This window comes from Talpa occidentalis, unplaced genomic scaffold (genome assembly GCF_014898055.3).
Source record: "Talpa occidentalis isolate TD23 unplaced genomic scaffold, MPIMG_talOcc4v2.1 talOcc4.9, whole genome shotgun sequence".
In the NCBI taxonomy this organism is placed as follows: Eukaryota; Metazoa; Chordata; class Mammalia; order Eulipotyphla; family Talpidae; genus Talpa; species Talpa occidentalis.
In genome coordinates, this window is record NW_023605305.1 from 92,375,124 (window position 1) to 92,397,446 (window position 22,323).

Consider the following 22,323-nt stretch of genomic DNA (forward strand, 5'->3'; position numbering starts at 1 on the left):
AAATGGAAGTGGATCTATGAGCATACAGAAAATGAGGAAACATATGCTCAAGAATATTTACTAAAACTAAAAAAAAGGAAAAAATCTGTAGTAGCCTGTGGTATTTGAACAAAGACCCACATTCCTCCTCCCTACTCCCAGCTCAGTGAGATGGGAACTCCACTCCAGCCTCCACAGCTCCCAGTTGGAGGGCTATCTTCCTGGGAGGGATAAGACAATACCATTTCTCAAGCTATCCCCAGGCATTTCCAGGCAAGTCCAGTCAAGAGGTGGGGAATCACCAACCCCCCACTGGGACACAGGTTCTACCTTGCACTGACAGCAACAATGTGTTATCTATAGAGAGGGGAAGTTCCAGGTTCCCTCCCGGGTTCCACCCTCCCAAGGAAGGGTGGAGCTGAGCAACTCAGAGAAGCTAGCAAAGACTGGGGAAAGGGAAGGAAACAGATTGAGCAACAGAAAACCTGGAAGAGGCACGTGGATCAGAGACATGTGAAAGTGAAGAAGAAGCTGTGCTTGCTTCTCACTCTTGGACTTATACCAGAGACTTGGGGGACATGGAAGTGTTAGGGGGAAAGGATGTCCTGAGATAATCCCATACAGGCTTTGTGGACCCCACCCCCACTCCAGACTAAAGCCATCAAGACATTGGGAAAGACAAATCCCATCACCACCAAGGGAGGGTGGCTGGGACTTGAGGGTGGAGTTGGGCAGCCAGGTTGGATATAAAAACCAAACACGTGGGCCTTGGGGCCTCTGGCTCGCTATCGCTCGCCTCCTGGCTTCATGGCTCCTGGCTGGCGGCCAGCTCTCGGAGTGCCATTTTGGGATTCCTGATCGGCGGATCGGGTAGGACTCATTTAAAACTTTGTCTCCCACTTTTCTCCCTGAGCTGTACATTTCCTCATTTCCCCTTCCCTTGTAAATAAACCTTTTATTAACCTTTCACGTGTGCCTGCAGTAGAGCATTGATAAGTCCTTTTAAGCACGCGGGTGAGGACCCAGTCAGGCACCCCGTTTTGTATCGGGGTTGCTCTACAACAGAAGGAGACACTTGAAGGAGACAGAGAAGTAGGTGAGAGACCCATGGGGAGGCTGGGTTGATTTTAATTTTGCTCTTTTCCTTCCAGACTTGCCTGGCCCCTTCTACCCCTTTCCTCTGGTTCCCTACCAGAAGGTGCTTTAGACTTGTGGCAAGTTTTGGGCCTCAGTTATCCTGCTGATTGGCCCAAATAGGGTCCGTGTTTTGCCTTGTTCCTTTGTATTCCATATATTGATATGAGTGAAATCATTCAGTATTTGTCTTTTTCCTTCTGACTTATTTTGCTTAGCGTAATACCCTCCAGCTCCATCCTTCTGATTGCAAATGGCAAGATTTCATCTTTTTTCATAGTTGAGCAGTATTCCATTATATACGTATATAATCTTCATCGCAGCTTCTTTACCCACTCATGTGTGATTGGGCACTTAGGTTGTTTCCATAACTTAGCTATTGCAAACAGTGCTGCAATGAATAGGAGTATACATATGCATCTTTAAGTTAGTGTCTTTATATTCCTGAGATGGCTACCTAGAAGTGGAACTCCTGGATAATGTGAGAAGTCTATTTTTAATATCTTGGAAAACTTCCACACTATTTCCAATAAGGGTTTGATCAGTCTGTATTACCACCAACAGTTTATGGGTATCCCACAGCTCGTTTATCCATTCATCTATGATTGGCAATGGACTGTTTCTACCCTTGGGTTATAATGAAGCTGCCATGAACATTAATGTACAGGCTTTGTGCAGCCATATGTTTTCAATTCTCTTGATTATATTCTTAGGAATAGAATTTCTGGGTTACATTCATTCAACATTTTGAGAAATTGCCTGTTTTCCAAAGTGATTATACTATTTACAATCCCACCAGCTATAAGGTTTCTAATATGTCCACATTCTCACTGAGACTAGTCATAGTCTTTTTATGTTAATCACCTAATGAGTTTTGAAAGCAGTATCACCTTGTGGTTTTAATTTTTTATTTCCCCTATGCTAATGATGTCAGGTAGCTTTCATGAGCTTATTATCCCTGTGTATGCCTTTTTTTTAAAGAAACATTGATTTAAATACCCTCCCCATTTTAATTTTAGGTTATTTCTCTTTTTATTGTTGAATTGTGTTTATATATATTCTAGATATAAGTCCTTATCAGATATATGATTTGCAAATGTTTTCTAAATTCCTATGGATTACCTTTCCACTTTCCAACATTAATATTTAATTAATGCTGTCCTCTTTTTATTTAAAATAAATGAGAAAAAAACTCAAAGTTTTTACAAATGTGTAGACACAAATGCTCTGAAGGTCAGAAATACAAAGCATACAAATGAGACTTGGCATTTGAATGCAGATAATGTTATCCTCAATGCCATAGCATCAAATCTTTATTTGCAACATAGCAAAATATCTCTAATAGTTATATCCTACTTCTAAAATCCAGGACACCTGAACTCAAATCAGTATCTGCCTTCAACAACAAAATTAACTAGGAATTGTTGCACTATGAATATCTCCAGTAGAGAGCACTAATGTTTTTTGAATATTTTGTGTCAGTACCTTGAAAGCTAGGAAAGGATTCAGAAGCCATTACCACCCTTTTCCTGGGAACAGAAACCACAAGGGCATTTGTTCCACATTCACTAATAGTTTATTGAGCTCCTGCTAGCTCTGGGCACCATACTAGGCCTTGGGATACTGAAGAGGAAAAGATACACTTCTTATCCTCAAGGAATTTAGAATCTAGTAAAGAAGCTTGCCTCAGTTTCCCCATAGTCGCTTCTTCCATCAGTCAAGAAAAACTTTAACTAACCATACACTTTCCTATCTCTAGTCTCTCTCTCTCTCTCTCTCTCACACACACACACACTAACTGCTTGTTCAAAAACAGTAAGTTTAAAAACAGAGGGCTTTCAAGATATTCTAGTTAAGCCTCTCATTTTATGCAGGAAATTCTAAACCCAGAGTCAGAGACTCACTTACTCAAGATAATGGTAAGAGCTAAGATACTGTGGGACTTACTTGGTAGCTAGAAATAGGTGGCTAGAACTACCCATGTAATTCATATAATCCTCATGACAGCCCATTTTTTCAAATAGAAAACTAGGGTAGAGAAATTAAGTGATGATAAATGTCAAACAACTCATAAGAGCAAAGCCAAGTTTTTGTACTCAAATAAATAAATGAGTCTGACTCCGTCATGCAGGCTTCTACCCACTATAGCAGAGTGACGGAGCTATTCCTAAAGGTCGCCATGATTTTCTCACCCATGCCCGTTACATTGGCTTGCTAATTTATGGTAGTCATCATGGTTTCCAGCATCTCCAGAGTCAATCCTCTGGTCAAGAACTATCAAAGAATGGGCCTCCCAGGTGGCCTAAGGGTTAAGTCTCAGTGCTAGCACCATGTAAGCCCAACACAATGGCCTGAGTTCAGTCCCTGGCCAGAGAACTAGCCTGCATATGGTGCAGCAGACCTCTCCTCTCTTGCCTGCTGCTCCCTTTACCAGTATATTTCAGTGAATCCGCTTGCTCTGCTCCCCACTCTGTCTCTGGTGCATCCTCTCAACCCCTGTACCTCTGACCTACACCCCAGTTCTTCTTCACAAACATATATACATAAAATCATTTTTAAAAGTCTTTTAAAAAATAATTATCAAAGAAATCTCAGGATAAGGCACTTCAAAGTCACAAGACACTTAATTTGGAAAAAACAGCCAATGCTAAAGTTTATGTTTCCAGAGGAAGAGATGAAGATATCCATAATCATGAGATATGTAATAAATAATCTTGTAATAAGGAATTTCTTAGTTAACTTTGACATATTGCCACTTGTATATTATGCCCTGTCTCCCCCATATACTTTACATTCCAGTCTATTAAATTTGCTGATTCCTCCACTAAGAACTCCAGAAATACATATTAAGCTATGAGAACTGAGGGGTTAAATCCTGAGATGACCCTGGACTATACATCATAAGAGAAGATGTACATTTCGGAAGTCATAGCCTTCATTTTATTTCACTTATTCAATTCATTATCCACAAAATATTTGTTTTGTGTTTACTATGTGCAAAATACTGTCCTGATTTCTGGAGATGCACTGATTATTGGATGAGTGTCACCTGTGTCCCTTTGCAGTCCCCACACTCAAAGCAGTTCTGCAAAGGATGCCAGGGAGCAGCATTTAAGCAACTGTCATCTTTCAACCTACTGGGCCTCTGGATGAGTCTGAGCTGCAGGAAGTTTAACAGTGACTCAGCAAGGCTAGGGACTGTGAACAAATGCTATCACTCCTGGCTGGGCAGACTACAGAGGTAAGAGCATATTGTTTAGAAATGGCTATAATACATTATTTGAGTGATTTGAGTGAACTGTAAAGTAATGTAGAAACAGAAATGATTAACATTATGTTTACATTTGTCAGAATGCAAATATCCTTTTTCCTTTAGAGGACCCCGAAGAACAAAATCTTTTAATTGTTTATTGAATTGGAAGTAAATCAATGAAATCCCCACATTTTATTTGATAATGAAATGCACACAGATAAAGATAAAATTGTAAAATTTCCAGCCACCCACATATCTGTGTTCATCCTTCTGTGTGCTTCCCCCTCACGTTTACTTGTAAGCAAACTGTAACTCTCGCCCCTGCACTGAGAACTTTGTTTGCCACTAAAAGCTGTTCTCACTAAAACAACAAGCTTCCTTTGAAGCCCTAAGTTCTTTAATTCACTGATCAGGTCTCAATTTTTCTGAGAAGTGTCCAATTTAACCCATTCTCTCCTCTAGCAATGTAAGACCAGGCTACCTTTGCCCTTCAATTTCATAAGAAGATAAAGAACACCTGGTTATTACCTTACTTCCCTTTTAAATAAAGCAACAAGGTTATAGTCAACTATGATAAAAGCATACTTGAATCTCTGGCTCTGAGCCACATTAATATTTCCTGTGCTGGGAAATTCTACAGGGTCCCTTATTTGTTTACCAATGGGGCTTATACTTGCTTATATTTTTAAGTTTTAAAAACAGAGCTTTTTGGAGTCAAGTGTCCTTTTCTTTTACATGCTCTCAAAAAAAACACAAATTGGTAGGGAGAGAATGAATTGGATGTAAAGAAGTTTGCAGAGGTAAGTTAGTGAGGAATAAGTGGATAATTAAAAGGTATATCTGAGTTTGTAAGATTCGGGAAACAAAGCCAAAGTGGATGGCGTTTTGAGGACAAGCTGGAGTTTGGTTATTTACTCCTCATTGGGTTAGCCTGTCTGGCCTAAAATTCTCTGGAGAATGTTGGTAGATTCTGGCCCCCTGGAGGGCAAAGGCCATATCCATTACCTGGGCCAGTATATCCCCAGAAATCAGTACCGTTTTGGATATAGCAGACATAGAATAAATACTTGTTTGATGATAAATAAATGAGTGAAATGAGATGAAATTAGGGACTTCTGATGCATCAGTTACTCCCATTGTCTTTTCTTATATAACCCAGAGTAGCTACATCAACCACGCTGAAAAACAGAACCTCCTGCTTAGACTGTTTGTGGCTTACCCTAGGACCCACAACAAGAAGAGACAGCAGTGGAACCAAAGATTCCAGGTCTGGTGCTCTTTCTGGACGATATCAGAATGATCTGAACCTTGTTTTTTGTACAACTTAATTTGCTTTTTAAAAAATTCTTAATAAATCTCAGAGATATATCAACTCCCACTCTTAGAGAATCGAAGTTCATTGTTCAATGTGTATTATAATTAGCAGATGAGCTTGTACTAGACCAAGAAACACACTGATACACAGCCACTGAGGGGAAGAGAAAGATGGAGGTGGTAGAGTCGAGGTCTGGCTGGTGTTAGATCTGGGTTATTCCAAACTTACTGTGCAGAATCTCAAAAACCAGTCACTTATTTACAGCACCAGGAAACCGGCCCAGATTTCAACATGACTTGTGGAACGCAAACTGAACATTCACAGCGATGATCCCAGTGAGCACTGTCTCAGCCACCAGCAGAACTCATCAGAGCTTTTTTTAGACCACTTTGCAGGAGCGAAGGAGCACCAGCTCTGCTTTAATTCTGGGCTTTCAGCCTGGCTTTGCTTGCAAATGTTTTTTTAGAAGTCACCATCTTTTTGTGGCTAGGAAAGGGACAAGCGTCAATAACTGGCTGGCTGCTGTCTGGTGGATTCCAAGATGTGATCCAGATGACAGCAAATACTCTTTAATTGGGATACGTGGGAAACTTTCAAAGAAATATTTGGATATCTTCCCAGAATACAGATTGACTGGGGGTGTCAGGACTCCTGGGCAGGAATCGGTGTTTTTCCTTCAGAGAAGAGGCTGAGGATCACCTTCAAAACACCTGTCTTGTGAGGAAGGGGCAATGTATGGTTCAGGCTGAGGGGGCAATCTGCAGAGTGGGTGGTGAGAACACAGAATAATTTGCCATGAATATTTCAGCCGGGGACCATGATAAGGGATCATCTCACACAGAAGTGCACAGCCAGCCTTGCACAATTACAGTTTGGAATTCTAGGTCAAGTTACCTTATTCCAAACACTTGTGCAATGTCTTATTCATCCTGTCCTCAGAATTCTCACCACTGAGATCATTCTTAGTGGTCATTCTTAACATTTCTCCACACCCAAGGAAAATTCATGCTAAACCTCTGCAACCAGGAGATTGAAAAGGTCAGAAAAACATAGTAGAATGTTTATCCAAAATGAAATAAAAATTCTTTATTAATGACAGTGTGCTTAATAACACACAGTTGAACCAGCCAGATTCTGGCAAACTTTCCGAGATGTGAAACTGTGAGTGACTTTAAACTTTTGTTCTTTTATTTTGACCTGACATTTCGGTAGAACTCACAAGCTTGAATCATGATGCTGAGATAATTTTAAAAGTAATATTCCAAGTTAGAACCTTAAAGCTAGCCAATCTACCCAGTTCCATGTTCAATATGATTCTCCTTCAACTCCACGTCACCCACCTACCTCCCCTCCCCACTGAGTCTGTATGTTATCTGAATGCAGCTTCTCCACTAAAGTACATATCTTTTAGCAGTGAAATTATATTTATCTTGGAATTCTCCCTCACTTCTGTCAGACCTCTAGTGCTTTCTTTTATATATTGTAGACATTTAATGTTTAATTCATTTAAATGAAAAAATTTTAATTATCATAAATCATTTTTAGAATACTGAATTGAAAAATAACTGCTAATATTGGCTAATATTCTGATTTCACAATCATAAAAATGTTGTTAGGACATACAGAAAACTAATTCTTATCAAGACAGTCATGGAGCACAGCTTAATGCTGATGTTGTTCAGAATTTTTTTTTTTCCCTAAGGAATCAGCTCAAGGAACCTGTCAAACCCAGGAGTTAGCTGATTACTTCATGTAGGTCTCTGAAGTGGAGACTTCAGTAACCAGATGACCCAATTGTAGTGACCCTTTCAGTTCTATTATTTATACAATTATTTATTATCAGCTAGGGAAACTGACCACTTTTGCTCTTCATAGCCATTCCCTTTGACATGTAACCATGAAGATCCCACCATTAACTATTCCACTCAATGGAATCTTGTAGAAAGTAGAATTTTTTTAAAGATTTATTTTTATTTATACAAGAACTGGGGTGCATGCCAAAGGCGTGGGAGGGTGAGAGGATTCACCAGAGACAGAGTGGGGCACAGAGCAGGTAGATGGACCAAAGACACTGCTTAGGGGAGCAGTGGGTGAGACAGGAGAGGTCTGTGGTGCCATGTGGCTATCTCCCTGGCTGGTGGGGAATGGAACCCGCACTGCGGACAGCTTCACAGCACTGTGCTCAACCCGCTGCGCCACCAGGGAGTCCCAGAAAGCAGAATATTTTTACTCCTGCTTCTTCTAGAAATTCTCAGTTTACTAGGAAGAAATTGAATCCTGAGGGTGGATGGGACATGGGTTAAGAAAAAATTTGGGGGAGATAAAACAAAGTATAGCATTTACTTTTTCTATTCTGTTACTCTTTCACTAGTTCCCATCAGAATGCTTTCTCTATTACCATCTGCATTGTTACATCTGATCATTTGCGTGTAAGTAGCACATGATTGTTTTCTATGTGTTCATCTAAGCGCTAAGCTGCTAAGGTCAGTGACCAAGTCTGATGTTTGTGGGGATCACCCATGGTGATTTGCACACTTATTATAATAGGCACATAATACATGCTTAATATCTGTGATGAAATTTTTTAATTAAATTTTTTTCTTACATCACAGTGCCCATAGTTCTCCCATCACAAGATCACCTGTGAACCATCACCATATTCCTTTGTATTCATCCTTCCACTGTTTTACCTCTCCTTCCCTGCCCCTCCTTTGCTGTATGCTTTAGTTCTATGGTCACCTTGCTACTTTGACATTTTTGACCTTTTGTCTGGTGTCTCTATATTCCTCATAGAAGTGAGACCATCCAGTATTTATCTTTTTCCTTTGGATTAATTTCAGCTAGCATAACCCCCTCTAGTTCCATCCATGTTGCCAAAAATGGCATGAGTTTTTCTTTTTTGATCACTGAGTAATACTCCATTGTATAAATATATCATAACTTTTTGATCCATTAATCTGGGTTGTTTCCATACATGATGGAATTTTTTTATCACTACTTCAGGCTGATGAATTTGACTGTGGAAATAGTGATTGAATCTTTAAGAATTTTCTCTTACCAAAATAAATTAATCAGGGGATCCCTTAGAGAATTTCAGCTACTCCTGTAAGGACCGAACATATTCCAAGACTCCATTATAATCAAAGAGATTAAAACACTAGAAACAGGATACAGGAATAAGAAGTCAAGCAGTATTTATATTTTTCATGAGAAGGCCTGCCTTGGGATGCCAATAATTTCTAGTTATTAAATAGTCTCTCTCTTTTTTAATGGGCCTGTATCATATGCATAATATTAAAGTTCTTCTAGAACAGCCTTTGAAGTTGTTCATCTTTCTATTCACTGCAGTGCAAGCAGGAGCTTATCTGAAGCCTCGTAGAAGGAAGAAGAAACAAGAGAAAATTGATTTTTCAGAGAATTCCTGAATGCAATATCACAAATTCAAAAGGCCACTTTTTCCTGTGTCAGTAATAAATGTGGTCACCCTGGCAGGTGATTTTGTTCATGAGAACTGGAATAAAAGAAACATGTTTCTAAGCTACAATTCTGAGATTAACCACAGCTAATTGATCATTTTAACTTCCTGCTAATCTTAGGTTGCCAAACTTTGATGCCACAAAGTTGTGTTTGTTCTGGGTTTTTTTATGATTCCATCATTGGAATTGGAAATTTGCAGCTCATTCAGCTTATCACCTCTTATTTTATACATGAAAATATTGGCTCCCCAAGGAGGTTAAGTAACTACCATAGAAGACTGTTTAACATTGGAATGCACTAAGCAGTCTACTTCCCCACCTAACAGAAATAAATTTATTTGCATCAAGAAAAAAAAAAAAAAAGACACTACCCTAAGTCACATAGGTAGTGATATTACTGTGATGGGAGAATTAATTTTCTATCTTCCTTGCCAAGTGGTAAGCAGTTTGAGGACCAAACCAAATCTCAGATCTGTACATACAGTGTCTCTCACACACACGTGCACAATAAAAATCCTATGAATGATCGAACGAAGTAATGTTCTTCCAGACTCTTTTCAGCATTAAATTGTAGTCCTACTCTGCACAGTCTCTGTGGGACATAACTCAATCTGTAGAACTCTGTCCTTACATTGTCTTTACTCCCATTTACACAAATTTATCCCATGCCCCAAGTGGGTAGATTTGTATAGTCTTCGTTGTATTCCTTTGAGAGGTCCCTATACAAACATTTTTTTTTTAAATGGGAATGTAATCGCCATAGCAACTCTGAGATATAAATGTTGCTTCGTTGAATCATTGTGTTGGACATGATTGCGCAAAAACTGAGTTAAACGTGGGCTGAGGATGAGACTAGGAGGTGAATGAGAAGTCACCTGCCTTCGTGGGTTTGAATTAATTTTGTGTTTGTTTTGTAAGGACACTGCTACTTTTCAAACCCATGATGACTTTACGGAAGGGGGAGATGAGCGAGGAAGCAGTAGATGGCATGAATAAACCTGCAGTTTACCAGCAACAGAACACCAGCCATGAGTAGAGGCCGGCCCCGCCGCTGTCTACCATGTTGTCTCCTGTCCATCTGAACATAAGGCCATGTGAGAGAGATGCATGCGACTGGAGGCCCAGAATCCTAACTTCAGCGGCTTGCTTTGATACAACTGTCAACTCTCCCACACAGGGGCCGGCCCTGCAGCCTTTCTGAGTGTGCTTGCACAGAAAGGTCAAGGTACTTGTGAGAGCAAGAGCCAGGCTCCCGCGTGCTTGGCCCCAGTGTTTCCTTAGGGCCCAGCGCATGTTATGTAAATAACAAGTTACTCAGGGGTGCACTGGAGGGAGGCAGAGGATGGAGGGCGGACACACAAATACTGTGCTTCCAAAGTCCTTTGCATGGCGTGCTTGGTGGACAAACCTGAGCCTCTCTCTCTCTCTGTCTCTCTCTCTCCAGTCTCTTCAAAGCAACCCCCGCTCTTTCCAGCCGCCCCCCACCCGCGTTGGAGCTGCGCGCGGCTGCCTGCGGACCGCAGGCTAAGGCGCGCCGGCTGGGGCGGCCACATGGCGCGCTCCCGGGTGATGGCAGCTGCGCTTTGTCTCCACCAGCGAGGGGTGAGTCACCGGCCCCCGCAGCCCCCAAGCTGGGCAAACGCGCGGGCCAAGGCCGCTGCAAAACGAGCAGCAGCAGCAGCAGCAGCAGCAGCTCCCCGAACAGCCGCAGCCTCCAGCTCCTCTTCCTCCTGCTCTGCCACCGCCACCCCGCGGCCCCCGCCTGCAGCCTCCGCCCAGTCCCCTCCTCCTCCACCCGCGAACTAAGTCAGCGGTTCGCGCCGCCGCGCCCCGATTGGCCGGCGGAACGCGCCGCGTCACAATGGAGCCGTTCGGGGGCGGCGAGCCGGGCAGCGCTGGGGCTTCCCGCTGAGCCCGCTGCAGCCGTCAGCCGGGGAAAGTGCGGGCGCGGGGGCCGCCGCCGGCGCGCCCCGAGCGGCGCGGGGCGCACGCCGCGGGGAGCGCCGGCGCCCAGGGCTGGAGTCCCGCAGGTAGGTCGGCGCCGGACGGCCCCGGGTCTCCGAGAGGCGCGCAGCCGACCTCCGAGGTGGAGGCGGATGACCGGGCGAGGGGACGCAGCAGGTGGGGTTGGCCGGGCAGGTGCGGTTACCTGTGCGCGCCTCACCTGCGAGCCGGGCCTGCGGGCAGGTGGCTCGGCCCCAGAGGTGGGGCGCGGCATCGCGGCGCCTTTTCTCGGGCGGAGCGGGAGCGATCCCCCCCGAGGGGACCTCTCCTGGGTGCTGGGGTCATTCGGGGCAACAGCCGTGGGCGGCCGCGGCGAGGCGGGCCGCGCTGGAACCTGCGCTCCCGGGGCTGCGGCGAGAGCGTGCGCCCTTGGGGCGGTGCGGGAGCCGGGCTCGGCGCTGCCCGCCGGGGTCTCGCGCTCTCTAGGTGAGCAGCCGCTGCCAGGACGTGTGCCTTCTGTCCTCGCGTGCGCTCGGGCTTCGTTGTTGGCCCCCTACCCTGGCTCTGTGTGTTGACAAACATTTTGCTGCTGCTTGGATACTCGTTCGTCTGCAAATTGATGGTGATGTCGCTTGTTTGCAGGAGGAGAGGGCAGCCGATACCCATTTAGAGAGAGAAGCTCAGAGTTTTCTTCTTTTCGGCTGCAGTCGAGCAGGTGCTGGGAGGTCAGGAGGGTGGAGGCTCGGTGCTGGCTTATTACTCTGTGTCCTCAATTGACTCCCAAAAGTCCATAGGTTGCCTTGGGTCAGATGACATTTATGGAAGACTTCGTTGTGGTCGAAAGATTCGCTCACAGCCCCCCTTATCTGCCCCCCCCACCCCCAAGAAAAGGACAAATCTAAATTTAAAAGCAAAAGCCAGCACGTGAAGTTCCTTGAATAAATTCGCCTTGCCTAGAAACTTTTCAAAACTACCTGAAATGTCAGTATGAAAAATTTAAAATGTGAATGGGCAAGCCAGCTTAAAATAGTCAATTTGTTTACTGCTTTCTAAGAGGAGATTAAATAGTATGTGTTTTTTTATCACTGTTCTGTCTCCTTTTGTAAACACACGCAAAAGTCGAACTGCAGTATTATTTAGCAATTCCAATGCCCTCCATATGTTCAGGTTGCACTTCCTGAGAACCCAAATTGCTCTTTGAGTTATGGGTGCCTATGTGAGGTTCTTTTGCCTCGGGCTTTTCTAGTCAGGAGCTCCATTTTATATTGAAGAGATTATAAATCGACAGCTAAGCCTTCAAGTAACTGGGCCTGTGTGATTTAAGAATATAAGCCCTAACATGTCAGCTATTACTCTCAGCTCTGGTAGAGAAAGGGGGTAAAGTTGTCATGGAGTGTACAACTGAGTCATGACACTTTTCTCATGCTGTCCCCCGTCTTTTAGAATTACAGCAACAAATAAATACGACTGTACAAGTTAAAACTAAATTTACGGCCCTTGGACACTTGTTCTGTTTTTCTTCAGTTGGAAAGCTGTTCTAACATGTCCATCCTAACATGAATATGTTCACATTTGGAATGATATTATTTAACTAGTTGTTTAAATGTGCTTGTTAAAAACCATTCCCCATTGCTATTTCATTCTTCAGAATCCTCAGAATGAAAGTACTGACATTCATTAAAATGTAAAATGCTCTGATAAATATAATTGGAAAAGGATACCAAGGCCTCCATTTTTTTAAAATCAACTTTATTTTTTAGAGCAGCTTTGAGTTCACAGCAAAACAGAGAGTAAAGGGCAGAGAGTTCACATGTACTCCCCACTCATGCACAGCTTGCCCCATTATCAGCATCTCGACCAACCTGATACATTGGTTGCAATTGCCAAACCTACATTAATAATCCTCATCCAAAGTCCATAGTCTACTTTTGAGTTCATGCTTTGTGTTGTACATTTTCTGTGGGTTTGGCTAAATTATATAACATGTGTCTAGAATTTATTAGAGTATGATACTATAGCATGGTATCCCTGCCCTAAAATTTTCCAACAACTCAACCCTTTCTCCCCACTAACTCTTGTGAAACATCAATACTTATGCTGTCTCCATAGTTTTGCCTTGTCCAGAATGTCATCTAGTTGGAATCATAGTGTATAGCTTTTTTGAATTGACTTACTGTGTTTAGCTTTTACATTTAAGTTTCCTCTATGTCTTTTCCTGATTTAATAGTTCTTTTTTTTAAATCTCCAAATAATATTCTGTTACTCCTCTGAGTTTTTTTAGATGATGTGGGTATTTTCCTGCTGTGACCTGGAATTTAATTTGTTTTCTGAAGCTCTGAATATTTCCATATTTCAAATATGATTGCTATAGTCAAAGGTTTTATTTGTAAACCAGTTTTCTTAATTTTCAAATATAGTAGCTGAGTATTTTTATGTTCCTTATTGATTTTTGTTACCACCCATACAAAAATAGCCTGTTTAATCTGCTCCCCCATTTTCATTTGGTGTCTCTCAAGTTGAATTTCAAATTTTGTTTACAGCAGTCACTAGAATTATCAGAAACAAATGGTGCTGAAGCTGTGTCTGCTATGTTGCCTTGTGTGCAGGAAACATGCTCTTCACTGTGGCCTGACTCCATGGCACTGGATGGTACAGCAAACAGTTTGGACCTGGTGGCCTGAAGCTGTGATGTACCCCAGTCCTGGTGGGTCTGCTATGTTGCCTTGTGTGCAGGAAACATGCTCTTCACTGTGGCCTGACTCCATGGCACTGGATGGTACAGCAAACAGTTTAGACCTGTGGCCACCCAGAAGGAATTCGTGAGGCCCAATAATAGGGTAGAATTTATTTACTCCTTTGTAAAATGCATTCTCATTTGTAGTCACATTTGTTTTCATATTGCTGCCTTTTCAGTTATTGCTATTACCTATTTTCACTTTATTTCCCATCTGTATTTTTAAGCTTCATACATAGTTTTATTATCACTTAGCTAACTTTTGCTGGTGTTTAAAATAATGCCGTTGGCAGAAATGACTTATTTTTCCTTTTCTGGATCATTAAGGTTGATCTTAAATAAAATTAGGCCTAACTGCAATCACTGAATCTCTCTGCTAAGTTCTTATCTCTCTGTTCATTAAGAAATCGAACAAAGGGTAATAGTAAACTCTCTGTTCTATGACTTCCTTTCATTTAGGATTCTACTCAATTGCAACATAATCGAAATTCATTTCTTCAGTGCTGTTGTGAAGCCTGGTAAAGAGAATGAATAAAAATGAGTTGTCAGAGCTTTAACCTTGCCCTTTTCCTTTTGCCTCTTTGACCTTTATGCTCTTTGATATGGGTCATATGATTCTGTTTGTCCCTTTCCAGACTCTGTATCTTTGAACTTCATCTCCTGCTTCTTCAGTCTGAATCCTTTGTAATTCTCCTTGTCTGTCTTATCCTGTGGCCATCTCCAGGGCTCCATTCTACAATGCCTACTCCTCAGCCTACAGCCTCTTTCACAGAGGCCACCATCTGCACAGCTTCTGTTTCTCTTCTCTCTTCTCTTCTGTTTCCAGATACCTGTAGGTGACTGAGATCTTCCTCTGCCCTGCTCTGGTGGAGACTATCTTTACTGTTAAGTAGCATATCCCTTCTGATTGTTTCTCAGGTATGCAGATTTGAGCGCACAGTCAAACCAATTATTTTTTTTCCTGTAAAATTCTTTTTCAGACTTTTCACTCATCTGCTCCCCCAAATCTATTGCAAATTATGAACAGGATTTCTTCAGGCTGCTACCTAAGACCATGAACTCTGTAGACTGATGCTTTTGAATCTTACACCATTGCTTTGGATGAGTTGCTGTATTAGTTAAGATGACCTGCCAGTTGCACAGACTTGCAAAGAGAAATGGCCTAAACAAAGTGATGTTTGTTTTCCTTCACATTAAAAAAAAAAAGAAGAAGAAAGCTTTCAAAGAATCAATCCAGAGCAGGTGGATTTTACAATTTTCTGATATCTGGTTGGTTTTATCTGTTAGATTAATACAGCAGATGAGGTCCTCAATCTCATAGTCCTAGGTGGAGCTATGTACATCTAAGTTCCAGGTGGTAGAAAGGAGTGAAGAAGAAAGGGAAAAAGATGGGGAAAGGCAAGAGCCTGTGGTCTCTTTAGGAAATTTCCCGGAGGCTGTTATACACTTATTAAATCCCAGTGGCCAGGGGTTTACTCACATTACTCACATTACTATGTGAGCTCACCTAACTGGAATAGAGATGTTGTTGTCCTTATTCCCTGCATTCACATTCCCAGCTAAAATGTGGGGATTTCACATCCTAAGCAGGAGAGAAGGGAATGAACACTGAGGTAGCCAAATATTGCACTTATTCTGCACATTGTTGTTTTTAATAGTACTGCTCTCAAAGATTAAAAAAAAAAACCAATAGGGAGAAAACATAGGGGGTGCAGGGATGAGAATATAACATAGGTTATGGTAGAGGACTATGTATGGGCGCTTTGGTTGTGGAAAAATTGCGGTGACCACACCTGAGGGAAGAAAAAAATTAATAATGCTTGTTATCGATAAAAAAATTTTAAGTAAAATTTAAAAACATACATTAAAGCATCCAATACAAAATCTAGCATAAACTAGCTTTCAGTAAATATTAGTCCATATTCCTCTGTCATGAATGATCTAGTTCCTCTGTTCTCATATCATTGGACTCCAAGTCCTATTTGAAATACTTGCACTTTTGCCTCAGTTGGTGGTTCCAGACTATAATTTTGTATCTTTTCATGGGAGGAAGCACCACCTATTATTCAATGTCAGCATCTATTTCTTTAATATAAAATGTGTTTTAATTAAGGGCATTGTTCCTGGAATCAAGTTGATCTATATGTGAGTCCTGGCTCTGCTGTTCAGTGATTCTGCGTAATAGCCTCTCACACTCGAAATTTCCTTACCTGTAAACTGGAAGACACAGTCAGATAGGAGAATTAAATGAAAAAAAAATGTATATAGGATGTTTAATATTGTACCTGATAGACGAAGTGGTAACTTATCCTTCTTAATTTGCCCTAATTTGAGTGAACCTCTCTGAATATGAACTCTTACTCCTTTAAAACCAAAGTTTTAAAATTGGTCATCTCTCTATAGATCCAAATGAATGCTGTTAAACTGTTCATCAAACATTTTGAGAATTGTCTTCAAAATCAGTTTGAGCCCCAACAGCAACAAAGTCTTGTATTTTTCTATCAAAAACACAAGTATTCAGCCTTCATCTTCCTCAGCCTTGATTTGATTTTTGGATGATCCACTCTCAGAAGCTGCAACATTTCCACCATTAGTTTACTTCACAGTATTTTTAGCAGCTATTTATTAAGAACCTACTGTGTGCTAGACTCTGTGGCTGCAGTGGAAGCAAAAATGCACATGGTCTCTAGGTTTCTGGGAATGACAAGCAAATCAGTCACTACAAATAAGTGGAAAATTGCCAGTATGAAAGTTGGTAGAAGGAGACACAAGTGTTCTGAAAGCTTGTGTAAATGTCTTATGGCTGGAGGTTGGTGTGACCATAGTGGGGAGAAACTTGGCCAGTGAGCTAAAGTAGTGAAATGGGATAGGACTCTGTGGTTTGAAATGAGCTCAGACATGAGATGAACCTGCCCCTAGGCAGGGATTAGAATGTGCCATGGATTTCCACCACCACTGCAGAGAAAGCATTTCATAATGTCTGAAGCCATCTCTGAAATATGTGTACATAAAACAGTTGACCCGTGAACAAACTGGGTTTGAACTGCCAGACCCACTTCTGCATTGATGTATTCATCCAACCTTGGGTGTTGGTTGGTTGAATCTGGGGATGCAGAACCCACAAATGTGAAGGAACTTGCACCTCCATGGATTTTTGTATCCTCAGGGCATGGGGGAGAAGCTTCTGCAATTAAGTTTTGAGGAAGTCAGGACTTAACATACAGATTTTCAACTTGTGTTGTGGGCGTGCCTCTGGCCCCCAAGTTGTTTAAGGGTCAGCTGTAAATTATCAAGATGATGTTCTGAAAGGTTTTACATAATTCAGGAATAATTTTACTTCTTTTACAATTTATTCATAGTATGTGGCAAACTAAATACAGATACTTTTTTGGTACAGCAAACAGATGTATCTGAGAAAGTTGGCTAGAAAATAGGATCTTTTCAGAGAGGGCCAGAGGGTTGCTCTGTGTCGCCCTTAGCTAGTGGAATGTGAAGCCATGTGGCTGATCGGGGGCCACATGAGAGCCTGGTAATGGAAGACTAGGTCGCCCCTAATGTGGCAGTGGGGAGAGGGCAAAGGATGAAAGTCACAGGCTTCATTTCCAGGAGGGGTCTGACTGCTGTGCCTGTGCCAACGGTGTCAGGACCCATGAGCAACTCCTACCTCCAGTTCTTCCAAAGCTTTTGAGTTTGCACAGCCCCTGGCTCTGCTCAGTGTGCGGGTATGGTGCACTGGCGGGCAGTGCCACTTTTCCTGGCCCTGCCCTCTCTAATCCCTTATAGAACCTCCAGGGAGGCTCCTGTTTCTGTTAAGTGTGGCACGGAGGCATGGCCGAGCCCAGGAGCAGTGCTGCCTGCCGTGGGACTGCAGGTTGTTTCTTGCTCCCACAAGATACATTTAAGATGAATTCTAAAGATTTTAAAGTTCATCTCTCTAGGCAAACTAAACGAGTTTGTTCCTGGCTGTATTTCTGTGCTGATTTCGGCACTTCTCAACTGAGCAATGACTTGTCCTCCAGAAGCGTGTGTGAGTCATGATGCAGTTTCTCCGGCTCAGTTGTAAAGAGATGGGCTGGTTGCCGGCTTTCTTGGGGACTTGGGGCTTTCTCTCACTCCCTGCACTTCCTCCTCAGCCACACACCACCTTGTTCCTACCCCAGGGACTTGACTGCCTGGAATGTTTTCCCCTATGAACTTGCGCAACTGCTTCTGTCTCTTCAATGAAGGAAGGGTCAGCTTCAAGTGACCTCAGAGATACCTCCCCCACCACCTCCAGGGAAACACAGGTGTCCATCCTTACCTGCCCCCATGAGAATTATTCAGGCCTTAATGTTTGCTTGTTTACCTTCTCACTCCCACCAGAACATACGTTCTGTGAAGCACACACCTTGTCTCTTGTTTACTCGTTCTTAAGCCTGGTACATAGCAAATTTCCCAAACTGCCGTTTGTGATACTAGGCAAATAATTTTACTCCTTTGGCATATAATGGGCTGATAATATGGTGCTCCTTGACTCAGAGAACAAACAAGGGTGTGGAATTAGTGGACTAAGATGTTTTCTTTTCCTTCAAACTTGCCGTTCATCTTTAGATCCCATATTTTTACAAAGAACAATAGTATTTACCCAGCCACATAAGCCGAAGAAACCTAAAACTCATTCTGGGTTTCTCATTGTTTCTTCCCCCTCAAACTCCTAATATGGTTGATTATCAGTTTGTGTAGAGACCATATCCTTCAGGTTCCTCCCAGCACCACCCTCCCTATAGCCCCTTTTCTACCTCAACTCTTTTCCAGGATTGCTGCTGAACAATGATTGTCTTCCAAATGATAATTCAGTTTGTAATCTTCCACCCCGCCCCCACCCAATTTGTGGTCCACACTGCAGGAAAATAATCTTTCTGAAAAGCAAATCTCATATCATCATTGCTCAGTTTAATAACCTTTTAATGGCTAGATTTGACACAGGATCGAGTCCAAAGGCTTTAGTGAGCCAGATAAAGTCTTCCTTTATCTGACTTCTGCAAATCTCCAGTGTCACCCTTTGCCACCCTGTCATTTCTAAATCACCAGTGCATGCATCATGGACGCGCGTGCACAGCCACAGCACCATATTCCGGCCGTCCTGAGCTGTTTGTAGTACAGAGAGGAAAGTGCAAGGTTGTCAGAGGCTTACTCCGTGGTTTTGTTCTTTCCTTCTATCTGGTCTGCTCCTAGACCCTTGTCAGAAACCTGCTCATTTTTCCAGGGTCAGTGCAAGCATATCTATTCTGAAAGACCATTCCAGACATGTTCCCTCTACTCATCACTCCTAAGAGCCACTCATTCTCTCCTGTCTGGCGTCTGAGCCTTGAGCACCTCTCATAATCCCTGTGCCAGAGAACAGTCTGCCTCCTCCTAGGCATTCCTTCATCATAAAGAATGTTTTGTTCATTTCCTGAGCACTCCAGGTCGGACATCGTATCTGTCATGTTGTGGGCACTCAATAGAGAGATCTAGGAGAGAATTAGGGACTAAAATTTAGCATAGTTTTTACCTAGTCCATGATTTTGTTTCAATAACATACATTTGACTGTATTTGACTAAAATTTGAAAATTTCCTTGAAGGTTAGAAGTAAGAAGGTACATTGTATATGCCACTATAGATACCACTTTGAATGTTGAATGGCCAACATATTCTGTCAATGAATAAATCAAAAATTTTACCCTGTTCGCAGTTCTGGATTTGGCAGTTTGCAATGTCTAAATATTTTTCTTCCAATACCCCTGCAAAGGTCTTTGGTGTTTTTAATATGACTGTGATAAATAATTTCAAAAAATGTTTTAAAATTGTATCATTTTTAATTGAGGTAATGTTGATTTATAACATTGTATCACTGTATATGATTTAAGGGAACAGGTTCACACCACTTCAAATGTATGTTGCCATACAATACTTACCACCAAAGCACACATAATCCTCCACCATATTCCATCTGGCCCCATCCCCACTTGGTGCTACAAACTCTCCCCTCCCCCTCAGTAGTCTCAATTCTGCAGATTTCTATGGTTTGTTGTCATTTAGTTTTGTTTGTTTCTTTGCTTTATTTTTTTTTATATTCAACATATGCGGGAAACCATTACTTATCTATTTCTCATCTGACTTATTTCACTCAGCATACTCCTTTTCAGTTCTATCCATGTTACAAATGGCAAGATTCATCCTTTGTTTTAATAACTTAATAGGATTCCATTGTCCATATAGACCACATCTTAATCCACTTACGTGTCACCTGTCGAGCACTTAGGTTGCCCCCATAGCTTGACTGTTGTAAACAGTGCTGCAGTGAACATAGGAGAATGTACCTTCAGTGTTTTTGCATTCTTTGAGTGCGCACCTAGGTGCGGAATTGCTGGATCAGATGGTAGATCTCTTTAATATTTTGAGGAACCTCTGTACTGTTTTCCATAGTTTTTTGTAATCACTGTGTTCTTATATCTTAAAAAAGCTAACATCTAAAATTTTTCATTATGATTTAAATAGTTGTAAAAGATGACATTCCTGATGTTATACATTAAAAAAAAAAAACAACACTTTAATGTAGCCAGTGGAAGTTAAATATCTGAGTGATTTCATATCTACTATGTCATCCATTTAAATAACACACGATCATGTCTGAACACAGTTGGGAATTTTATATAGTAGTTTCTCTGTGGAATTCATTTCATTCCTGTTTTTGTTAAAACTCAATCCTAATATAACATTCTTATATTTGAAAATCTTTCGTTGATTATCTTATCATGTTCTGGTGACACACATATACGCACTATCTATTTTTTAAGTTTTTGTGACAATGCTCTTTTAAATAAAATTTCTTTTGGATTGATTTATGATTTTTACTAATACACTATTGGTCAGAACAGTAAGTATATTAGAATTTGATAATCATTATTAAGCATAGTAAAATTTTTTTGGAAAATTATCTCAGTGGGATGCATGGAGCGTCAACTTAGTTTTACATATAAGTAAATAATACTTATTTTTAGAATAAGGGAGACCTCATTATTAAGCCCAGTGCTTCTTTTTAAATATGCTTAAGAAATCTTGCTTATGCTTGTATATGGGATTGAAGGCAGAATAATTGCCCACTATTTTTGGAACTCCTGTGTTATATTCCAAAAGTTATCTAGTGATTGATCACAAAAATGATTTTCTGTTTTTTTTTTTTTTTATTGCCTAACAGTTTAAATAGCTTTTCCTTCAATGCAGTTGGAAGCAAACACATGGAAACTTACCCCTGACTCCCAAAAGAATCTGTTTCTTAGTCATGAAAGTCGTTTGCTTTCTTAATGTCTGTAACACCAGAGGCATTGCAAAATGGCCTTCTGCTTAGGGCCCTGGATATTTTTACTCCCCCAGGCAATACACCATAAACAGACTTCTGAAAAATGAGATGTTTGCCCTTTTTTTTTTTTTTTTTCTTAAACTTTTTTTTTTATAGAGGCATGTTTTTATTTATTTATTTATTTGTTCGTTTGTTTCGTTTATACATGCACTGGGTACAGTCAGAAGCGCGGGAGGGTGAGAGAATTCACCAGAGCCAGAGCAGGGTTGCCCTTTTTTTTGATGTAGGGAATGGACAAATGTGCAAAAGGAAAAAAGGCAATAGCTAGAAAGAACCAGGAGGACATCAGGTGTTTTGAAGCAGTTACGTCTAGACAAGTGTTAATAGATAATCTGGGAGCAAATTCCATCCTAGAACCCCTTCTTCCAAAAAGCTGTTCCCCAAACCGCACACCCCTATTTGAAGATCAGCTGGTTTGTGTCCTAAAGAAAACTTTTTACTTCTAAGTATGGGAAAAGGGCCCTTATCAGTGAATGGAAAGATTTCCTCTGGGTGGTCATGAATATTCACTAGGAGAACAACATGATTAGAATTTATCACTCTTAAATACACCCACATGGATGCTCATTTAACCACCATCATCCATTTTAAGAAAACTTCAACTTTCCTAGGACAGTGAGAAATTATGCATAATTTTTAGACTCATTTGTAGGGTGGATACAAAAATAACACTGGTAAAACTCACCAGACCCTGGAATCAATAGTCAAATGGGTCTCTGGGTGACTGGTTTCTAAAAAAAGTCTTAATCCCACTGAAAAGAATGGTAAGTTCTGGGCCTCCTTAGTGGCTCAGGGGATTAAGACACAACTTATGGAGTTATCTGCAGCCTCTGCAGCATGAGTTTGATCCCCCAGCTGGCCAGGGAGCAACCCACATGGTGCCTCAGATCTCTCCTGACTCGCCTGCTGCTCCCCTCAGCAGTGTGCTTCAGTCATTCTGCCTGTTCTGTTCCCCACTCTGTCTTTGGTGAATCCTCTCACCTCCCACATCTCTGGCCTGTACCCCAGCTCTTGTATGCATAAATTAATAAATCTTAAAAAAAAAAAAAAAAAAGAATGCTAAGTTCTTCCTAGGGGGAGTTTGTGAATTTAAAGCATGCAACAGG

At 41.5% G+C, this 22,323-nt stretch overlaps 1 protein-coding gene across 2 annotated transcripts in view; it reads left to right on the forward strand.

The window, feature by feature from the left end:
* Positions 1-11,143: 11,143 nt before the first annotated feature.
* The window catches only part of LOC119236562 (uncharacterized), a 52,150-nt gene continuing 40,970 nt past the window's right edge, over positions 11,144-22,323 (forward strand). The window contains exon 1 of one of the 2 annotated variants that reach the window (XM_054691462.1): positions 11,144-11,187. The gene's annotated coding sequence lies outside the window, so the exon portion shown is untranslated. Of the gene's footprint in view, positions 11,188-11,614; positions 11,817-22,323 lie in introns of those variants that run through there. The other variant, XM_054691461.1, reaches the window with a different exon arrangement.